The 24,513-nt window shown below is 36.0% G+C and overlaps 1 protein-coding gene and 1 long non-coding RNA gene across 3 annotated transcripts in view; one reads left to right on the top strand and one right to left on the bottom strand.

Moving 5' to 3' along the window:
* LOC123676673 (lysophospholipid acyltransferase 5) overlaps positions 1-24,513 on the top strand; it is a 123,527-nt gene that overhangs the window by 55,645 nt on the left and 43,369 nt on the right. The window lies entirely within an intron of this gene.
* Positions 20,776-21,265, bottom strand: LOC123676674. The gene is made up of 2 exons (XR_006746992.1): positions 21,176-21,265; positions 20,776-21,121 (listed from the first exon to the last, which is right to left on the bottom strand). It is a non-coding gene; the product is annotated as an uncharacterized LOC123676674 (long non-coding RNA).

Genomic DNA, 24,513 nt, shown 5'->3' on the forward strand with positions numbered 1-24,513 from the left:
TTTATTGTTTTCTATAAGTAGTATGCGGGTGCCGGAATTGTCAAATAACTTGTTAATTTGTTCAGTTGTTATGTGAAATCATCACATAATTTTTGTAAAAACCTATATCCTGTCTAATAAGTAAGTCCTATTAATAATATTATCATGCTGATGCCAACACCCTATATAGCGTTCAACTGGAAATGATTGTAGAAATTGTTCTACATAATTTAAAAAACTCAAGTGATGGTGTCACATACCAACTGTCAACTGAGTTATTTTGCAATAATTCTAATACTTATGGGAACGCACTGACTAGGGATTCACGGCTTTGCTTGATATTCAAGCTTCTTCGGATTGTTGATTATATACTTTTTCCCTTCTATATTACCTCAGGAGCCAATTGCGATGGGTTTTATGAGGTCGCAATTCCTTACGTCGCTCACTATTATCGACCCTGGGTAGCTTTTAAACAGTTGGAGAAGGGTTCGATTCAATCTAAGATAAGAGCGATTGACCAGTGGTGATTTCTTTCACTAGATGGAGGTAAATGTCTATGAGACAAATAAAAGACACTCTGACGATACACACTATATTAAACACTATTCGTTCCCTTATGTACAACACCAAATTATATACAATACTATCCTATATATACAATAATGCAAAAGGCTACTAAACACCAAAAGCAAATATTTACAAAGAAACAAGGTACGGAACGAGAACTAAGCGAGGTGAGCAGATGGCGTATATCAAGCAGCAGAAATGAGTAAGCAGTGAGCAGGCAAATTGAGCAATAATAAAAACGGTTAAGTGCGGACAAGCGTGGAATGCATGCAGATTGGTGTGTGAAGTGCAGTCTAATAAGTCAGATGTGACAACCTATCCTGTGTTCCGTACGGTCTGGTTTGATACCTGTTTATTCGAGAAAACAAGCCTGAACAACATATTTCAATCAGGTCTTGTATCAGCGCATCCACCAAAATGGATATCAAGGGAATCAGGGCAAAATACTCTGTCGAAAATGCGACTGTGATCCGGAGATCAAAATAAACGACCCCTCTCCCCAAGATAAAGAGTTCTGCCTGGTGGTCTCAAATAAGAGTTGCTCGCAATAAGGGACCCGACAAACAGACTCTACTCGAGAAAGTTGGATCTAAGGAATAAACCTCAATCAGGGTATACAGACTGGACAGGATGACTCACCGAAATGACCCCGGTTATCCGTGAATCGGAAATAAACGACCCCTCTCCACAAGATGAGGAATTCTGTCTGGTGTTCCCAAATAAGAGTTGTTCGCAATAAGGGACCCGACACACAGATTCCACTTGAGAAAGTTGGATCTTAGAAACAGATTTCAATCAGGGTATTCGTCGGCGCATCCACCGAAATAAATCTCAAGTCAGACCGGACAAGATGACTCACCGAAATGACAACGGTGATCCGTAAATTGGAACTAAGCGACCCCTCTCCACAAGATGAGGAGTTCTGCCTGGTGGTCCCAAATAACAATTGCTCGCAATAAGGGACCCGACACACAGACTCCACTTGAGAAAGACGGATCTAAGAAATACATTTCAAGCAGCGTATTTGTCGGCGCATCCACCAAATCACGACTCGAGTCAGACCGGACAGGGTAAGTCGCCGAAAAGGTGGCTGTGATCCGAAGATCGGAATTGAGCGACCCCTCCCCCCAAGATAAGGAGTTTTGCCTGGTGGTTCCAAATGAGAGTTGCTCGCAATAAGGCACCCGACAGACCGACTCCACTTGAGAAAGAAAGATCTAAGAAATAAATTTCGTTCAGGGTATACCTCGGCGCATCCACCAATTCACAACTCGAGTTAGACCGGACAGGGTAATTCGCCGAAAAGGCTGCTGTGATCCGGAGATCGGAATTAAGCGACCCCTCTCCCCAAGATAAGGAGTTTTGCCTGATAGTTCCAAATAAGAGTTGCTCGCAATAAGGAACCGGACAGACAAACTCGACTTGAGAAAGAAATAAATTTCGCTCAGGGTATACTTCGGCGCATCCACCAATTCACGACTCTAGTCAGGCCGGACAGGGTAATTAGCCGAAAAGGCCGCGGTGATCCGGAGATCGGAAATAAGCGACCCCTCTCCCCAAGATAAGAAGTTTTGCCTGGTAGTTCCAAATAAAAAATGCTCGCAATAAGGAACCTGACAGACAAACTCCACTTGAGAAAGAAAGATCAAAGAAATAAATTTCACTCAGGGTATACCTCGGCGCATCCAGCAATTCACGACTCGGGTCAGACCGGACAGGGTAATTAACCTAAAACACCGCAGCGATCCGGAGATCAGAAATTAGCGACCTCTCTCCAAATAAGAGTTGCTCGCAATAAGGAACCTGACAGACAAACTCCACTTGAGAAAGAAAGATCAAAGAAATAAATTTCACCCAGGGTATACTTCGGCGCATGTCAACGGAGGAGTTGTGAAACTATTCTCGAAACGGACGGTTTCGCAGCCGGCACGAACGTAAAATGGGATATCAAACGTGTTAGATATTTAACGTGTTTCGTGGTCTTTGAGCGACCATGGTGGAAGAAGACAAGGGTTATTTTCGATTTTTTTTACTGAATTGTGCTGTACTAGGTTTGTGATACTTTGTAACTTTTTTTTTGTTACATACGACTTTGAAACTATTTCCCAAAATATGTTTATTGGGTTTCAACGGATGAAATAAATTTTTAGTACATATACTAAATATCCCAAAATTCAATTAAAAGCCAGGCCAGCACCGAAGTCATAAATTTTTTGTCTTTCACAGGAATTCTCAAAAATTAGAAAAAAAACTCATCCCAGCACATCTGTATTTCGATTTTGTGCTGCACTTATGGAAAGTTGTGCCCTTGACATTTTCGTAAAAAAAAATTGCACTTTTTTCTTCGGCCAAAATTGCTTTTGCTACATTTGTAGAGTTGCCTTGTTCGGGTCAGATTTTCAGAAATAACTCTCTACTTTTTCTTCAAGGATGGTAATCAGTAAATTGTTTGAAAATCTGACAGACATTAGTCAGCTGAAATATATAGCCCAACTATACAGGGTGAATCTTTGCTTGTACATGCCCGATTCCATTCCATATGCGAGATATAACTAAAAATTATTTTTTTTTATGGATTTCCAACATCCCATATCTTCTCAACCGAGCCGATTCGGAAAAAATGGTAAAGGAAAAAGGTATTTCCTTTGACGTCAGGAATGGCGATCTGCAAATTTCGAATTTAATTCTACTGATAAGTTTATCGCACAATGAAATTCCACTCATAAGGCAATGTTTATTGATCACCCTGTATGACAGTGCCAAAAATGATTTTTGAATTTTCTCTATGAATTAATTATTTGTGGTTACGAATTCGAGATAAAATCATAAAGCACATACAGGGTGATCCAATATTTCCAAAAATAGAAAAAGTCCGGATCTGATTTGTTCCCGATTTCAGAAATATTGAAGGAAGGCGATAGTAGAGTGACTACACTTCATAATTTGAAATTATCCTATCGATTAGTTAAAGAGTTATTGAACTATGAAATTTCACCTATAACGTTAACATCACCCTGTATATATCAAACGGCGATCTTGATACGAGTCCTTCATGATGACCTTTATTTATCATCCATTTGTCGCATTCTTCCCGGGATACTCTGTCTATAGCCTAACTATAAAAAAATATTCTCAGACGAAAATTTTTGTGAAAATATTAACGGCAAGAGAAAACGAAAAAGCGAGATTCCTTGGATAAAAACAGTCCTATGAAAATAGACCCACAAACGTTTTGCGATTGATCAACAAAAATCACATGTTTAGAAATTCGGAATGAGATTTAATTCGGTCATAAACAACAGGCAGGAATACCGACAAAGTTAATTCCCATCAAAAAGGAGCCGCATCATAGTAATAAATATCTAGATTGACGCAGAAAGACATGTGCAGTCATCAGGGCTGGTCGGCATCCCTTTGTGCCGACGAAGAAACAACATAAATTTGCCAAATAGGTTATGGCGATACGAATATACGTCGTTTCATCGCCCGTGAATAAGGAGTAAAATCATAGGTCGCAATGCACTACCCATGTCAACCTAGCTTTAGCCATCTTCCACGAAGCGGTCAGGTTACACATGTCTTCCCTTCCTTATGCCCGCCACTCACGAAGCGTTTCTTCCAGCGTTTGGTAGCTAGCGTCGAAGAGATTCCAGTCAGACAGCTCGGGACACGGCCGTACGACTGTAAATCAGAGTATGAACTTGACTGCCCGACTGGAATCAGCTACCAAACGCTGGAAGAAACGCTTCGTGAGTGGCGGGCATTAGTCTGCTTATCTTGTTGCTATGGTCTTAGAACTACATATATAACTCCTCCATCCTCAGAGTATCGTCTACGGGATGATGAATGTCCTTGGACTGTTGGTGTCTTCAGCTGAGGTGGATCTATTGGTAGCCCTTCACAATAAAATAGAAACATAATGGGATAATTAGTAAATAGATGATAAGGATCCAATATTTTGTTGATTTTGTTTCTTGAAATTTTGGTATTAGGGGTTTTATCTGCTCCTGTTGTTTTTGAAGTTCATGTACTTTGTCTAAGCGAATTTTGTTTAGATGTATCCTGGTGTAGAGTTCTTCAATTCTGAAATTATTTGTGGCAGGAACATTGGTTGATTCTTAATCATATGTTTATCATTTCTGTATCGATTGTTTTCAGTTTCGAATAGGCATCCGGAAGGAATGTCTACTAAGAAGGTACCTTTCAGAGTAGCAAAATCGGTTCTTTCACAGGTTGTTAGAATTTTCATTTCTTTTGGTGCTACTACAATGTATTTCGAGTTGTCTACTTGTTCGATGAAATTTTCTGATAATGATATAGGGATGTGTTGACAATCCTTGTAGGTATCTTGGAGTTGTAGTAATTGGAATGTGCAATCTGAATGTTTCGTACCATCGGTGAGTTTGTTTTGGGTACAATAGTATCCTGGGTGCAAATCTATGCATGGTGTTTCGTAATCACGAAATATATACGAGAATATATTGTTTGTTTTTCATTATGAGGGACTTCTCACAAGTTTTTTCTTTATTTTTAAATTCAAGTTTTGAATATTCTGCCAACGAGTTGCGTACAGCTACCTCTTTTTGTTGGCGCATGTGCGTAGTTGTTAAGCAGAAGACAGGAAGACAATTCTTAAGAAACCGCCACGCAGTTAAATTCAATTTTTTTCTATTTTCGCTATTTTCCAAAAGTTTGGACGCATTTCAACTATTTAACTTGTGATCAAGCCGCTATAGTTCGTGAATACACACCAAAGGACATAGTGTTGTGTTAATCTCCAGAAAGAAGGGCCCTTCAAGCAGCAGCAGAACCATGCTTTTAAGGGTAAGTCGTAAAACGTTGGTTTTGTTTCAATATTTATTTAATTTATTGATTTGTGAGGGGTCCTATTCGCTATTATTGAATTTTCAGCGGAAATCTCGAGGATTGAGGTCCAATCGTCCACTTTAATTCTCTCCGGCCTTTAACAACTTAAAATTCTTAAAGCATCTTATTTTGAGCTTTGTAACATGGTCCTTCGAGCCGGATCTAAGGCCCTTCGTCCTCTTTGATTTTTGTTGAAAATATACTCTAAATACCAATTTTGATTTTTTTCAAAATTTGATTACATCTCTTTTTGCTGGTCATTTCAGGCCAGTCGCTTCTAAATAACATTTTGAATGATTTTAATATGTTGTTCAGTACATTCGTTTTGATTTACCGCAAAATTTCGAAAATTTTTCATTTCCTGAAAATTCGATTTAATTCATTATTCGACCATCTTGAAGATAATTTATCTCCTGAAATCATATGCTCAGTTCAGCCGTTATCAGTGGTCATCCTTCAACGTCATATTTTCAGCAGTCATTGTCAAACTAGTTTCAGGTTAATATTTGTTCAGAGGTTCGCATTGTTTACAAACACAATATTATAGTTGCGAATTGAATTCACTCCTTTTATTATTGATACAAACTTCTAAAAATGTCTGATAAATTTCGTAAACAGGTCGCTCTGAGGCAGAGTTGTGTAAAGGAGATGGAAATAATTAACAATTTAGCTATATCAGTTAAAAAGGATCACAAGCTACAAACGAAATTCAAAGTTCGTTATACTTCTCTTGATTTTCTGAATGAAGAATTTCAAAAATATCATAGTGGCATCCTATCTTTGTTATCAGCTGATAAAGACTCAGATTTGAACGGCGAAGATGATCTCAAGCGTAAGTTTCTTGAAATGTTTTATGATGTCAAATCGATTTATGCCGAATTATTTGAAAACGATGCAATGTCTCCTTTGAATGCGACTGTTGCCGCAGATAAAACCATTTCTGAAATTGCGCACGTGAGATTACCTCAAATTGATTTGAAACGGTTTTCAGGCGATATTAGAGAATTTCCTGCATACAAAGATATGTTCGATGCCTTAGTTCATTCAAATTCAAATCTCAAACCAGTTGAGAAATTTAATTATTTGATCTCTTCGCTAAATGGTACGCCATTAGATCTCATCAAACACCTCAAAGCAACTAATGAAAACTACCAGTCAGCTTATGATACCTTGATAAAACGTTTCAAAAATCCTCGAGCCCAAGCTCGAGCTTATTGGCTCCCTATTGAAAACTTCGCTCCTTTAAAAACTGAAAATCCTTTTTTACTCCGCAAACTATTGGACACTTTCTCTATAAATTTACAAAGTTTGAAAAATATGAACGTAGATATCAAATGTGATTTTGTCCTGACTCATATGTTATTATCCCGACTTGATCCGGATACTGCTAGAGCTTTTGAGAATGAATACGGTTCAACAGAAATTCCGGAATATAAAACTTTGTTTGAATTTCTTGAAAGGTACTGCAATGGTTTGAACAATATTTCTGGAAGCAATACTCAAAAACCCATTTCTAGATCCACTAAACCATTAGCAAATAAATCTTCAAATAATTTTCTTGCACGCCGAGATTCTAAAGCCGCACAGTGTTCATTATGTAATGAAAATCATAATCTCTACAATTGTGAACAATATTTGAATAAAACGCCCCGCGACCGGTTTTCATACGCCAAGAGTAAATTTCTTTATTTTGCTTGTTTGAGTGAAATGCATATGTTGAATAAATGTAAATCAAAGTCATCATGCCGAAAATGTGGAAGCAGAAAACATCATACAACTTTGCATTTTAAAAATGAACATTTTGAAAAATCTGTTCCTATAAATTCGAATCGATACCGGAATGAAACGGCGACGCCCGGTGCTGACATTGCCGCACCTTCTTCGATTGCGTTCGATAATAATAATTCGTTCGCTGCGCAACAACGATCCGGTACTGTTATGCTGGGTACTGCATTGATTGAAGTGCGAGCTCGTGATGGTACGCACAAGAAATTTCGTGCGTTACTGGATTCTGGTTCAGAAATTTCGATTATATCGCAAAAAAGTTTTAACGTTTTGAATCTTCCGAAAATTAATTCAGACGTAGTCATTAACGGCATCGGCAATACTCAAGCTGCGAATAATGGGATTGCTCAACTTTTTTTGAATCCCATTGGGAATTCTGATATTTGTTTAACTGTTGACGCCCTTATTTTGCCCAAAATTTGTGACAAAATACCCGCTTATCCTTTAGATTCCAAATCTTGGAAATATTTACTCGGTTTACCTCTCGCTGATCCGCATTTTTATATTCCTAATGAAATCGATGTTTTGTTAGGATAAGATATATTCGCAAATATTTTATCAAATGACCTCATTTATGGAAAAGATGGAGGTCCAAACGCGCTTCGCACCATTTTTGGGTATGTTTTACTTGGAAAAATTGAGAAAAGCCCAGTAGAAATGAAATGCAATTCTTTTATTAGTACACTTTCAGAAAATAATTTGGACGATACAATGAGAATGTTTTTCGAAATTGAAACTGTACCTGGAATTAATTTAGATATGCATAACACTTGCGAGGATATTTTCAAAAATAACGTTTCTCGCTCACCTTCTGGAAGATATACTGTTCCTCTTCCATTTAAAGAACTGAATCCAGCTTTTCCACAAAGTCGTACGATAGCAATTCAACGTTTTCTCGCTTTAGAAAGGCGTCTTCTTCGCCAACCTAATTTACATGAACAATATTGTTCTGTAATTAAAGAATATCTCCAATTGTCACAAATGGAAATTGTTGATCCACCACAAGAAAATACAAACTTTTTCTATTTACCCCATCACGCCGTTCTACGACCAGATCATTCCACTACGAAGTTGCGTATGGTTTTTAACGCTTCCGCAAAAATGCCTAATAATAAATCACTTAACGATTGTTTATTTATTGGTAATAAGTTACAGAATGACATAAGCACAATATTATTGAAATTCCGGTTACACTCAGTATGTTTCACTGCAGATATAAAGCAGATGTATCGCCAAATTTTGGTAGATCCTTCATATACAGATTATCAGCGTTTAATTTTCCGCTTTTCCCCTAATGAAAAATTATTAGATTTACGTATAAAAACATTATGTTTTGGCTTCAATTGTGCCCCATATCTGGCGATGCGAACCATTCACCAATTAGTAGAAGATGAAGGTAGAAATATGCCTTCAGCCTCGGTTGCGTTAATTGGGGAGACTTACATAGACGACGTTTGTAGCGGTGGTGATTCTCTAGAAAACGCTTTAAAACTCAAAGACAATATAAATGATATTTTGAATAAGGGTGGATTTCACCTTCGCAAGTGGTCTAGTAACAGAATTTTTGTCTAGCATACCTGCAGATCAGATATCTTCAGGCACGCATTCACTTGATTTGCAAGATAATTGTTCAATCAAGATATTGGGACTCATTTGGGAACCAAAAAATGACTCCTTTCAATTCAACGTTGAAACAATTGATCGCAGTTGTACCAAACGCAATATTCTGTCCGAGCTGGCCAGAATATTTGACCCTCTAGGGTTTCTTGCACCTATTACTTTTTTGTGCAAATACCTAATTCAAAAGATGTTATTGGAAAAAGTAGATTGGGATGAATGAATATTATTATGAATATTTCCTGATGAAATATTACGAGTTTGGACAAAATATAAGAATGAATTGACATTATTGTCCAACTTACGTATTCCGCGCTTTATAAAAATTCCTCAACATTGTATTGCACAATTACATGGGTTCTGTGATGCTAGTGAACGAGGTTACAGTGCTGTTATTTATTGTAGAGTCACAGACAGTGTTGAAACTATTAATACCTTTTTTTTATGTAGTAAATCTAAAGTGGCCCCTTGTTCCAAAAAATTAAGTATTCCTCGATTGGAACTATGCGGTGCAGTACTTTTGGCGAAAGTTTTAGAATGGGTTACAATCACTTACCGCGATAAGATTTGTTTCGATTCCATTCACGCTTACACCGATTCTGAAATTGTACTAGCCTGGTTGAATTCGTCACCCCACAGATGGCAGGTTTTCGTTGGAAACAGGGTTTCTTTCATACAAGAAAGGGTATCTGCTTCATCCTGGTCACATGTCCGATTCACAGAAAATACTGCGGACCTAGCTTCACGTGGTATGTTTCCCTCGGAAATCATCACTAATGAAGTATGGTTTTAAGGACCTAAACATCTCCGTTCCATCCACCAGAAGTTCGATATCGTTAATAATTTCGAAACGCAAGAAGAACTTCGAAAGTCTGTTTTATTAGCACTTGAAGAAAAACATTTTATTGACGATTTATTGATAAAATATTCAAATTTTTCTGTTCTTCAACGTATCTTGTGCTATGTTTTACGATTCGTTTTTCGCTCCACTGAGCATATACATAAAGATCATGCTTTATCCCTATGGGAATTAAATCGTGCTAACTTGACATTTATTAAGAGAACCCAACAGTTATATTTCAATGAAATATTTGAAACACAAATTTTCCCTAAACCTTTTAAGAAATTAAATGCATTTATAGATTCTCAAGGAATCATAAGAGTTGGCGGTAGACTCACTTATTCAAAATTATCTTTTGATAAAAGGCATCCGGTATTATTGCCCCAGCGGTGCAGACTTGTTGAATTATTAATTGATTCCTACCACAAAAAATATCTGCATGCAGGATCAGGAACGCTTCATTTTTTAATTTCGCAAAAATATTGGATTTTATCTGCACGAAGGGCTATACGCTCAGTCCTATCAAAATGCTTAAAATGTTGGAAAACAAACCCTGTTACGTCGCAACCAATAATGGGAAATTTACCGAATATCAGAATCTCTCCAGCCAAACCGTTTTCTCACTCAGGAGTAGATTTTTGCGGTCCCTTTCTAGTCACAATGAGTAGGCACCGAGGAGTTAAATCTTCTAAGGCTTATGTCTGCGTTTTTGTGTGTATGTCCACCAAGGCGATTCACCTAGAATTGGCGTCCGACATGAGTAGTGACGTGTTTATAGCTCCCCTACGCAGATTTGTGGCACGACGTGGAAAATGTTCATATTTATACTCTGACAGTGGGACAAATTTCGTCGGTGCTAATAGGGAGCTAGTAGCTTTAGCTAAAAAATGCGCTGAATGTGAGTTAATCACTCATCATTTTCTGCCAGGCAATGCCCCTCACATGGGCGGATTATGGGAAGCGGGCGTACGGTCAGTAAAAACTCACCTCAAAAGAGTGATAGGTGATCAAGTATTAAGCTATGAAGAGTTTTATACGCTTTTAGTACAAATTGAGGCGGTACTCAATTCTCGACCTCTTACTCCGATGAGCTCAGACCCGAATGATTTAGCGGTATTAACCCCAGGACATTTTTTAACCTTGGAACCATTAGGTTCTGTTCCGGATGAAAATTATCAGGACATAAATATAAGCCACTTGAAACGGTGGCAACTTATTCAACGAATGCAACAACACTTTTGGCGCAGGTGGAAAAACGAATACTTGCATACTCTCCAGCAAAGAAATAAATGGTTAAAATCTTCTCATATGCCAAAGGAAGGTTCTTTAGTTTTAATAAAGAATGATAACCTGTCTCCTTTAAAATGGGATATGGGACGAATACTCAAGCTTACACCCGGTTTAGATGGTGTTGCACGAGTTGCTGATGTTAAAACCAAGTCGGGTACTATAAAACGACCTCTGAACAAATTATGTCCTTTGCCTGTTGAATAATTTTCAACACAAATGATATCTGCTGAACAAGCATATGCTACATTTTTTTCTTTTTTATTATTCGTGGGTATTAAATTTTTCATTATATCTCCACCTTGTAAAGATTTAATTTTTTAATTAATTAATAATTTTAAGAGCAAAAGGCTCATTACAGTCGCCTTTGGAGGCGGGAGTATGTTTCGTAATCACGAAATATATACGAGAATATATTGTTTGTTTTTCATTATGAGGGACTTCTCACAAGTTTATTCTTTATTTTTAAATTCAAGTTTTGAATATTCTGCCAACGAGTTGCGTACAGCTACCTCTTTTTGTTGGCGCATGTGCGTAGTGGTTAAGCAGAAGACAGGAAGACAATTCTTAAGAAACCGCCACGCAGTTAAATTCTATTTTTTTTTATTTTCGCTATTTTCGCTATTTTCCAAAAGTTTGGACGCATTTCAACTATTTAACTTGTGATCAAGCCGCTATAGTTCGTGAATACACACCAAAGGACATAGTGTTGTGTTCATCTCCAGAAAGAAGGGCCCTTCAAGCAGCAGCAGAACCATCCTTTTAAGGGTAAGTCGTAAATCGTTGGTTTTGTTTCAGTATTTATTTAATTTATTGATTTGTGGGGGTCCTATTCGCTATTATTGAATTTTCAGCGGAAATCTCGAGGATTGAGATTCAATCGTCCACTTTAATTCTCTCCGGCCTTTAACAACTTAAAATTCTTAAAGCATCTTATTTTGAGCTTTGTAACACATGGTGTTGGAGTGTATTGAAAATACTTCTCGTTCATTGTCAGATATGAGTTGGCAGGAATTATGGTTGTATTTTTTTTTTTTTTTGGTATCGAATAAAGGTGGTAATGTGAAAATTTTGTGGGATATATTATTGGAAAATATAGGATGAAAACAATTCTGTTGCCAGAAATATATGCATCTACGTCTATAACGTTATAATATTTGTGAATCTCTGCTTCCTCAACGAAAAGGAGGTTTTCTGGTTTATTATGTTTTAGAACGAATTTCGTAATCGTGTGTAGCTCTGATGGTTTTATTATGCTATGGTGAAGTATTCTTTGCTTTGCAAAGTTTATAGCGTTTTCGATATCATTAAGTAATTGTAATATTATATTTGAACATACATTTATTCGATCTAAGACGTTTCTTGCTTGGAGGTAGTTAAAGAAGTTGAAATTTAGTTCTTTTAATTGGAATACTGCCTAAGAGTGCAGATTTAATGTCTTCCTGATTTTGTCTTAAGAATGAAACTGTATCATTGAAATTTTTTATTATTTCGGTGGTTATTGAAATTTCGGTATTTAATTTAGTGACAATCTCCTGTTGGTTATTTTTCAAATCGTCAAGAATTTGGTCGTAGTGAACTGCATCATTTGCATCTAAATTGCCTGAAATGCCTTTAATTACTGTGCCTAAACCGTTAATGAGACCACGTCTGACTCTTGTTTTGGGAAAAATTATGTTTAATTTTTGTTCTGCCATGTTTAATTGGTAACTCAAAGCTCTGTCGAAATTTTGTAATTCGAAATAATATGGGTTCTTTTTATTATTTAGAATTGTTTCAGTAATTTTGTCGAAATGACTTCTTATCATATTCAACTCAGTGTGTATGGGTAGGAGATTGTAATAGTGGATGAAATTGTGGGATTTCAATTTTACTTTGGCGTTGCCTAGGTCAATTGGAAGAATTCCTGGGTTGTCTTTGAGGTTAGTTATTGTTATCTTCTGATCTGCTGTCGTCGCTATTGCGATTAGGCTCGTCCTGTAAAGATTCATTTTGTTTAGTCTTTGGTCTTCTTAAGTTCTGTTTGTGGAGGGTTTTTCGATGGGTCGTGATTTTAATTTTTCTGTTTTGGATTACTTGATCTTTTGAGAACTTTGGTGTTAGTTTATTTCGATTGTTAGATGTAATTTTGCGATAAATTGTAGTTCCGGGTTTGTATGTCAATGGTTCGTGTCGTTTTTCGTTGTGTTTCTCGATTGTAGCTTGTTTTTTCTTGGCCAAATTTTCATTTAGGTTTTTGTATATTTCGAGTGTTTTATCACGATGATTTTCGATGTAGTTGTTTATGAATTTTTCGTTGATATCAATATTAAGGGGGTCTTTTGTGTTCAAGTGTCCGTTGATTACGTCTATTGGTTTCTGCTTTGTCGCAGAATGAACAGAGTATAGCGTAAGGCATTTGGTTTAGAATGTTGGTTGAATTTTTGTCTTTTTCTTTTATGATACGAAATAGTTCTATTAAAGTAGAATGAAGTCTTTCGATTGATCCGTTTGATTGACTATTGTTCACAGTAATGTAATGGGGATGAATTTGATGGAGTTTTAAAAATTCTTGAACAACCGAATTTTTCAATTCGCTTCCTTTATCCATTACAATGGTAGTCGGTGCTCCATGATGGGTCATAAAAGTCAATAGAGATCGGACAACTTCAATACCTGATAGGGAAATTAATGGATATGCTTGTGCGTATTTGGAAAATGTATCTATCAAAGTAAGGAATTTTTGTCCTTGTGTCTGGAAAGTATCGATGTGGATTATTTCAAAAGGTTTGATTGGGGTCGGTGTTAGCATTAATTTTTGTTTTGGAGGGTTTCTGTCGTATTTATTGACTTGGCAAATGTCGCAAAAATTTATGTAGTTACTTACGTCGGTTTTGATTCCTGGCCAATAATATGTTTGTTTTATACGGTTTTCTGTTTCTAATATTCCTCTATGATTGGTTTTTGTTTCATGGAGAAATTTGATGAGTTCTTGTTGTCTTTCTTTATCTTCTACATCTTTTAAAACGGTATTACATTTGATCAATTTGAATGCAGAGTTTTTGAACGTATTTCTCAAGAATTCGCAAATTTTTGGGACATACTCATCATTTTTGAAATTTATCGCATATATTGAGTTTGGTTTTATGTAATTTTTGAATAATTTTATGGTATCACTTTCTAAGTTGTTCACGGAGAGTTGACAATAAATTCTACGCTTTGTTGAAAAGAGATTTTCTATTTTTGTTTTTGCTGGTGAGTGGTAAACGAAATCTAGGATAATTTGATGTTTGAAAATGTTAAGTGCTTTTTCTGTTATTGGGATTCTTTGTATTGGTTCTTCAGAACTTGAATGAACTGTATCGTCATCGTCGGAATCTGGAGGATTGTCTGATGGGTGAGATGGGCTTGTCGTCGCATCCTCCCCTTCGAGAGGTCGAGATACCGATGGACCTGCTTCGGGTTCCGGTATTTCGTTAACTTTCGGTGTTTCGCTTACGTTCGCTAACATAGAAAAATTGTCGTTGTCTTTATCATTATCGTTCGATTTTGAAAATGATTCATTGAATTTTTGCATATATTCAAAAAGTTCTTTATTGTGTAGTTCGTCTCGAGAAAGTGCGTCAGCATTACTGTTTGAGCTGCCTTTCTTGTACAGAATTTCGAATTGGAATTCTGATAGTTTTAATCTCCATCTTAAGAGTTTGCTGTTTGGTTCCTTCAGTGACATTACCCACTGAAGTGGACGATGATCGGATAATATTTTAAATTTTCTACCGAATAAATAGGGGCGGAAGTATTTATTTGCCCAGACTATGGCTAAAAGCTCTCTCTCTCTATTGTGCTATAGTTTCGTTCGCTATCGTTTAGTGTTCTCGATGCGTATGCAACTGGTCTATCTGATCCAATGGGGCCTTGTGAAAGTACGGCTCCTATGGCCACATTACTTGCATCGGTTGTAAGAAGAAATTCTTTTTCGAAGTCGGGATATTGAAGAATGGGGTCGTTTGTAAGGAGATTTTTGCAGTATTCGAAACATTCTATAAATTGTGGTGTGTGTTCAATTGTTGCACCTTTTTTTTAGACATTGAGTAAGGGGTTTAATAATTTTAGCAAAGTCCTTGATAAATTTTCGATAGTATCCGAGAAGTCCTAAGAAGCCTTTTATTTCTTTAGGTGTTCTAGGGATTGGATATTTTTTGATAGCTTTGATTTTATCTGGATAAGGTTTGACGCCGTCAGGGGTGACGATATGACCTAAGTAAGCTACTTCTTTTCTTAAAAATTCTGATTTGTCGAGTTGAATTTTGAAATTAGTTTCGCGGAGTCTCTGAAAAACTTTTTCAAGATTGACGATATGCTCTTGGAGTGATGTTGAATAGACGATTATGTCATCGAGATATACAAGACATATTTCGTTTTGTAATCCCCTAAGCATATTATCCATTACTCGTTGAAAGGTTGCACTGGCACTTTTCAATCCGAAGGGCATTCTGAGATATTCGTAATGACCGTTCTCGACGCTAAATGCGGTTTTAGGAATGTCATCAGGGTTCATTTCAATTTGGTGATAACCACTGGCTAAATCGATGGTTGAAAAATAGTTGCATTTCCCGAGTTTATCGAGAACATCGGTGATGTTCGGAAGAGGATATTTGTCATCAATACTTTTTTCGTTTAGTTTCCGAAAGTCTACCACGATTCTAAATTTTTTCTTTAGGGATGAGTCGTTCTTTTTGGGTACGATCCAAATTGGAGAAGACCAGGGTGAATTACTTGGCCTAATTATGCCTTGTTCTAGCATGGAATTAATTTGTCGCCTTACTTCGTCTTTGTGTACAAATGGATACATACCTATAGGATCTAGTATAAATAGGAATTTCGTCTTTTGTTTTTATTGAATGTTTGATCTGATTTGTGAAGGTGAGACGTTGGCCTTCGATGTGGAAAATATCGGAATATTTATTGCATAATTTTAGGATATAGTATTTTTCTTCTTCGTTCATGTGCGAGGTTCTGATTAATTTTTCTGCGTTGAATTTAGTATTGCCGGTTTTTTGTGAGTCTAAGTGATAAAATTCGTAGTTGCTTTCTATAAACGGGAATGAGTTAATTGGTTGTGTTAAATTCATAATGATATCTTCGTCTGTTTTGTTAGAGATTTGAATTTTTGCAAAACCGTTTTGAGCTTTCGAAAGTGTTGCCGGTATTTCGCATTTTTGAATAATCTGATGTGGTACAAGAACATCGCCGTTGTTTTGTTTTACGGGTACATTCGAAATAACTTGGGTATGAGGATTAATTCTTAATTTGAAAATTTGGTTTACTTGGCTTGGTTGATATTTAATGGGAATAGTAGTTACAGGGGTAATTAATTTGGAGTTTATTAAGTCGATTTGAGCGTTCAATAACTTTAGGTTATCTAATCCTATGAGTCCGTCAAAAATATTATGAAATTTGAAAAGGTAAAATTTAAGGTTGACATTTTGTTTGAATTCTGGAAAGATTGGGATGTCGGCACAATGTTGATGTGTTTTTGATTGAAAAACTGTAGCAACTGTGAATGGTTCTAGTAAAATTTGATTTGGATAATTTTCATGAGCGATTTTTGGGTTAATGAAAGATTTTGTTGATCCAGTGTCTAGTAGTTTCAAAGGAGGGTTTTTTATCTGAATATACGGTAGTTCTCTTTTATCCGATGATATACAGGGTGGCCACTTTTTCAATGGGATTGTATTGGTAACTTTTAAACCATAAGAGTTAGAAGGTCGGTCAAATGGAGAAAAAGTTGCATGCATAGAAGCATTATCAAGTAGTTCAAACAAATCGAGATTATCAGGGCCGGTTTTCGAGATATCATAAGAAAAGTAAATTATGTCATTTTGATTTTTCCTTTTTTCCCACTTTATTTCAAATATTATCAAAAAATGTTACAGAAACTTTTTATTCGACAGTAAATTATCCTCAATTTGACGTAATCAGATTTCGTATCCAACGTTTCGTACTCTCTGGGCCACCCTCAACCTCATTTTTTTCAATACGGACCTGCATATTTTATGACACCTTTCGAAATAACTTTTAACGCTGAATTCAACGATATATCATACAATGTCATTCAAAGTAGATTTTCAGGTGATTTTGACCCTTATCCAATTTTCTTCGGGTCGGATCTGTATTACCTTCGTTTAGTTTAATTAACAATATGCAATATGCAATAAATTTCGATAAGAAAATCAGCTTACCCATCTTGAACTAAATGGAACATATTAGAATCAAAGCAAGAAACCAGAATACTGGTTTCTTGGTTCTTCTTTTATAATAATCATTTGAATACTTCAATTCATAATAATTAAACGAAAGTATCATTTAATGAAAGAAAAATCAAATGATTATTCGAAAGTAAATGAAAATTAATGAAGTAAGTGTTCGAAAAGTCCACCATTTTATAAAATGCACTTTACGGTTCTGGAACCCATACTTCTTATACATTTGCTTGTTTGGTCTCCTTGAATAACTTCCAAAACATTCTCAATTTTCTCGCGAGGTATCACTATTGTTGTATTTGTAATTTGAATCGTTGAAACAAATTACAAATTCGAACTTTATTTTGAGATCATTACGATATAATTTTTGCAAGGCTTGGTATTAAAATTTAAAATCATTGTATTCGCGTCTCTTGACTATTTTATTACCAGCAGTTTTTGAAAAATTTCATTCACTGGCCACAGTTCTCGATTTTTTTTCTGGGTTCGATTGAATTTGGGTCAGAACATTGATATCGTTAATAGACTTGTTATTTCTTACATAAACACCATTAAATTTGGATGAGAGTCAAAATCACTTCAAAATCAACTTTGAATGACATTGTATGATATATCGTTGAATTCAGCGTTAAAAGTTATTTCGAAAAATGTCATAAAATATGCAGGTCCGTATTGAAAAAAATGAGGTTGAGGGTGGCCCAGAGAGTACGAAACGTTGGATACGAAATCTGATTACGTCAAATTGAGGATAATTTACTGTCGAATAAAAAGTTCCTGTAACATTTTTTGATAATATTTGAAACAAAGTGGGAAAAAAAGAAAAATCAAAATGACATAATTTACTTTTCTTATGATATCTCGAAATCCGGCCCTGATAATCTCGATTTGTTTGAACTGCTTGATAATGCTTCTATGCATGCAACTTTTTCTCCATTTGACCGACCTTCTAACTCTTATGATTTAAAAGTTACCAATACAATCCCATTGAAAAAGTGGCCACCCTGTATATGTTTCAATTAAGTCTCTTGTTCCGAGAAAGCGTCCGTCTGAAAATTTTCGGGGGAATCATAATTTGGGAAATCTTCTTCGGGGTTGTCAATTTCAATGTTTTCGTCGAATTCTATGTTTTCTTGTCCATTATCGTAATGTTCAGTATTGAAAAGTTCTTCGCTAATAAAATCTGGTTTTTGAGAGGTATTTTGGAAGGATATATTTTGGAAATTTCTTTGAGTTCGCTGCTTACTATTAAGAGAACTGCTAATGCTCATTGGTGTAGGTTTATTCTGTTGATAATTTTGGGATCGTTTGAAAACTTGGGAGTTGGTTGGGAATCGTTGCGGAACGAAATTTGGATTCCTCTGGAGATTTATGGGGACACTAGGAAATTGCTGGTATTTGAAGTTAGAATTATTTTGTGAATTTGTTTGGCTGTTTTGGGGATGAATGTATTGTTGGGTCAGAATTGGTCTATTCTGTGATCGGTAAAATTGCTGATGTGTCGAAAAATTTTGTGGATTCGGTTTTCTCAAATTTTGGAAATTATTTGGACTTTGATAATGTTTTATATTATCTTCTTCAATGATGAATTGAAGTGAAGTCTTAATATCTCCAATAAATTTTGTATTCCCTCCTGTATGTAAGACTCATGACATATTCTTCTTATTCTATTTTTCATTGTCGTTTTAATGTCCAAAGGATCAATGTGAATTGAATTAAGACAGATGTTTTGTAGTTTTGCAAGTTTCCTAAACATAACCTCACATTCTGTAAGTGAATTATTAACTAAGTTATTGTTAAACTGAATATGTGAAGGATTTGTATTGTATTTCAGAAGCCCTGAAGAAGAATTAAATAAATTCGAAAGCTTGGCAAGGAATAAAGAGTTTTCTTTTATTCTCCAAAATAATCGAGTCGTTTGACCCTTATCAATAGTTCACAGTTATACACTAAAGACTCTTAAAAATAAGTTTGAAGTTTATATATATATATATATATATATATATATATATATATATATATATATATATATCAACAATTTTAATTTCCAATTTACAACAATAGTTATAAGTTAGATAAGGGGTGTGGGAAAATTGATAAGTGTTTCAATGTAACTCTTCTTTATTTCATTTAGTCGACGTTTCGATCCCGATGGGGACCTTCTTCAGGACTCTACAATAGCAATAGAAAACAGTCAAAATAATGCAATCACAAAACATGTAAAAATAGTACATACCGAAATACAGAGTTGTAAAGATCTTATTTGAACACAAATCAATATCAATAGCTCTCAAAAAAACAACTAACAAGAACATCAACAACTTCAGCGAAAAAAGATCTGATACTTACGTTAGTGAAGGAGTAGTAATTAATTATAATAAGTAAATAAGGTAAACAGAATAATCAACAAAATGAGTGGTTGTCAAAAATGTTGTCAACCAGACTTGCCACAGAATACACGCACATGACAGATGAAACATAGAATAGCATTAAATCACATTGGTCGCAGTAATTCACTCTCACCGAACTCAGAACAAATGCGATTGTTAAAAGATTCCATGAACCGAATCCAATCCCCTCTCACAGAAATGGTCTAGAACACAGAATTCATTTTTACGTTATCCCTATGACTGCTGAACTTGTGGAAATTCTCTAAACTGGTCATAATGAATCAAATAAGAATAGGTGGAGCTAATATTATTTACATCCCTTCTGTAGTTCATCGAACAGGTTTGGCGTTTAATATGATATATCTCTAAGAAACATCTTTTTCTTCCACTAACTTCAATTTCTAGGATTTTGGTGGAATTACAATTCATTGGATGATCTTTGTCCCGGGTATGGTCTGCTAGGGCACAAATCTTATTTGAATTCATGATGTCGCTCTTGTGTTGAGCAATCCTTCTCTTCAAAAGCTGAGACGTCTGACCAATATACACCTCACTGCATATTGAACAAGGAATACAATATACCACACCATTCATATTATCAACAGTCATCCTATCTTTCACTCGACTGTATAATCTGTCAATTTTAAAATAAGATTTCTGAATCAACATAATTTTTGTGGTCTTTAGGAGGTTAATTGATGCGTTAGTCATACCACTAATTGGGGGAATAGACGAGTAAAGAATTCTACCCGTGTTCTCAGTGTCCACAGTGGTGGATGCGCTCCTCTCTCCATTCGTTGGCCGTGTCGAAGGAGTGGTATTATAAATCAATCTGGACAACAACCTTTTTGGGTATCCATTCTCTAGCATCAACTGTACCAACAACGTACGTGGGACGACCTCAACAATTTTCTGATTTTGCTTAACTCTTTCAATCCAAGAATCCAGTTCACTATGGAAGTGGAATCAGACAATAAATTACCTTTCCTTGATCTAATGATTCACAAATTACATACCCTTGAATTTTCTATTCACAGAAAACCCACCAATACGGATAATATCATACCTTTTCACTCCAACCATCCATACAGTCACAAATCTGCATCCTTTCATCCTCTTTTTAGCCGTCTGTTTACTATTCCACTGAATAATTCCAATTTCTTGAATGAACTTAATATAATTAAACAAATCGCTTACAACAATGGTTTTCCAATACATTTAATTAATAGGTTATATTGCAGATATGTAAACAAATTTTCAAACCATAGATTAACTCAACGCAATCCACAGAACAAATATTTTTCTCTAACCTATTTTGGTCCTATATCATTAAAATTAAAAAACACATTACTTAATAAACTTAATACCAATAATATTTCACAATTCTCCATTTCATTCAAGACTTCAAATAATTTAAAACATTCCTTGGTAAATTCAAAAGACAAAATCCCAATGTTGGACAAGTCGGGAGTTTATATGGGGTGGATCTCCAGAGGCTCGTAGGGTTTTTCTTAAACAAAAAGGAGCGATGCGGGTTCTGGCTGGCCTACCTAAAACAGAAAGCTGTAGAGGATTATTCCGGAGATATGGCATACTAACCATACCATCGTGCTACATTCTTGCCTGTTTGTGCTTCATCCATGATAATAGGAGGGAATATGCCCGGCAGTCTGATTTTCACGAACACAATACCCACAGAAAAGATAACATAAGGCAGCCGAAAATTCGAACCGCGGCAGTGCAAAGGTGTTTCGTGTCTAACGGCATCAATCTGTACAACACATTACCACTAAGCATTAGAGGGTTTCATTCGGCCAAATTTAAATATTCTACCAGGAGATTGTTGATGCAGGGCGAGTTTTATAGTGTGAGGGAGTTTTTTGATGGTGTGGCTGACCTGCAAAGTTTGTGATGGTTGTTTCGTTTTGTGTATGTACTTATATGTATGCATTTTTGTTTTTTTCTTTCTTATATTTAATATTTAATTGACAGTCCATGTAAATTTTTGATGGAAAAATAAATGACTATGACTATGACTATAGGTTGAACTGCTCTAATCCTGATTGTAGAGTTTGTTATATTGGCCAGACTGGTCGCAAGATTAAAACTCGGTTATCGGAACACGTTAGATTAATAGAATCCAATTCTGGCAAGGATGAGATCAACTCTAACTCAGTTTTTTCCAATCACATTATTAATGAAAAACATAATTTTGTTCCTAACTCCGATGTTGAGATTTTACATGTTTGTGATAAAGGGAAGAAACTCAATTTACTTGAGACCCTAGAGATAAATAAAGCAATGAAAAATTCAGAAGTTCAATGCATAAATGAGCAAACCAACTTTGACAGCTTAAAACTGTTCAATTCCTTATTGTTTTGATTGATTGATTTTTTGACGGTTTTCTTTTCTATATTGAATTTACTTCGCACTCGCTCAACAACCATGGTTGCACATTGCCATTTTATCTGGTTCAGCCCCTTTTTTAGAAGATTTTTGCGGTCAGTTTATGTTATACGATTGACTATTGCTCCCTTTACCATAGTTCCATTGGACAGTAGCTCTGTCGCCTTGACTCGTGACGTCTCGCTCGGTGTATGACGGATATTAAACTTCATGTCCTGTCAAGAGTCACTTCCTTGTCATGACCCTTTTCAAGAACAACACGTGCATGGTCACAATTTTCATTAATTGACACTGTATGGACAGGAATGTTATTTTCACCATAACATTGGGGGACCCGCAAGGTTTTGCGGTTAAATTCCTTTTTATAGTTTTTTAATATTTACATGTATTCTTGGTTGTTATTTTTTCCACCACATATGGTAGGTTAAAAATTTAATTTTGATCACTATACTGACATTTCTTATTTCTGTAGACCTTTTTCTGGCTGAAGATGAAGGATTGTTCCTTCGAAACATATCCCTTTTGATATTACACTCAATAAAGTTTGTATTTGGTGGAGTTTGACTGAAAGTTTTTTCACCTACCCAAAATCATCACCTCCACTGTATGTTATTTGTCCATGTGGATGATTAGAAAAATAGTGTAAGTATCTCCCTGAACTTGTTGGTTTTCGGTACCAATCCAGAATCATCAGATTTCTCTCCCTGATAGCAGCAAATTCTCTTCTAAGTCGTTTCAGGGAGAGAAATCTGATGAAGGTGAGAGCTCTATCGGATGAACTTCTTAAGAGAGTAGAACCACAAAAAAGGTGGATTAAGAATGTTAGTTCTGTTATTGTACCAGATAGAATATTGAAATTTCTAGAACTGGGCCCCAAATTCGGCATTGATATTCCTTTAAAGGAGGTTTACATGTCGGGGCTGTTGTCAGATGTAGAGAGCATTATTGATCTTAATGATAGACTGTCAGATGAGGGAAAGAACTTCAAACGTTCCCAAGCTGTTAATATTATCACAAACTACATCAAACCTGGAAAAAGGACTAATAATGTTTTCCAGAGAGAATTTTACCACTGTAAGAGGTACCTAAGTGAACATCAAGAATTGCTTGTGTTACGGGCTGATAAAGGAAATGTTACGGTTTGGATGGATAAGGATCAGTACATAGAGCTCTCCAACAAAATTTTGCTCAATGAACAATATTACCTACTTCTTACTAACAGAGATCCAACCATTACAATACAAGGTAAATGTAATGCATTGATTAAACAATGGGTCAGTGAGGGCCACATAACACAAATACAAGGTAAATCACTGTACATTTACAATTCAGTTCCAGCTAGATTCTACGGTTTACCAAAAATCCACAAACCCATTCTTGCCTTGAGACCAATAATATCATCTGCTAACACCCCCCACATCCAAACTGTCAGTTTTTGTTTCAGACATCCTGTCTAAATATCTTTCTTCTACCAGAAGTAGATATTTTATTGAAGATTCCTTTGCTTTTGCCCAATATGTGAATGATTTCCAGTTACCTGTTGATTATGTCCTGATCAGCCTGGACGTTGTATCCCTTTTCACCAACATTCCTGTCGAGTGGGCAGTTTCAGCTGTTGAGAACAAGTGGGATACTATCAAAAACCACACAAGTCTACCAAAAGAAGAATTCATCCATGCCATCAAGTTCCTGTTTTCTTCAAACTATTTTCTTTTCAATGGTGGGTTCTTCAAGCAGGTGCTCAGTTCCCCTATGGGTTCCAACTTCAGTCCATCCATTGCTGAATTAGTAATGGATTTCCTTCTGGACTGCATTCTTGTTAGTATTCCTTTTCACATTCCTTTCATCAAGAAATATGTTGATGATCTAATATGTGCTGTAACTAAAGACCAGGTTGCTTTCGTTCTAGACAGGTTTAACAGTGAACATGAAAGTATACAGTTTACTTTGGAGGAAGAAACAGCGAATGGAGTCCCATTCCTGGATACAAGGGTGATTCGAACACTGGAAAATAGGCTGATTCTTTCTAGATTGGTACCGAAAAGCAACAAGTTCAGGGAGATACTTACACTATTTTTCTAATCATCCACATGGACAAAAGGTAAACATGATTTTAGGATTGAAGAATCGCATCGAAAAGGTTGCCCATCCAAGTCTAAGGCGGCAGAATCTGGGGTTGTTGGTACAGTTGATGCTAGAGAATGGATACCCAAAAAGGTTGTTGTCCAGATTGATTTATAATACCACTCCACAAGTTCAGCAGTCGTAGGGATAACGTAAAAATGAATTATGTGTTCTAGACCATTTCTGTGAGAGGGGATTGGATTCGGTTCATGGAATCTTTTAACAATCGCATTTGTTCTGAGTTCGGTGAGAGTGAATTATCGGAAGTTATTTGAAACTTTACCGATGTTGCCAGTTGCCATATGGCTAATAGGTTAAATGAGTAATTGGTAAAGTTTGTCTGCTGAAAGTTGAATTACCCTGTATGATTATAAAATTGAGTGTGTTAATTTTTGTCCTAAGAATATTTTTG

Source organism: Harmonia axyridis, chromosome 3, assembly GCF_914767665.1.
Source record: "Harmonia axyridis chromosome 3, icHarAxyr1.1, whole genome shotgun sequence".
Lineage (NCBI taxonomy): Eukaryota > Metazoa > Arthropoda > Insecta > Coleoptera > Coccinellidae > Harmonia > Harmonia axyridis.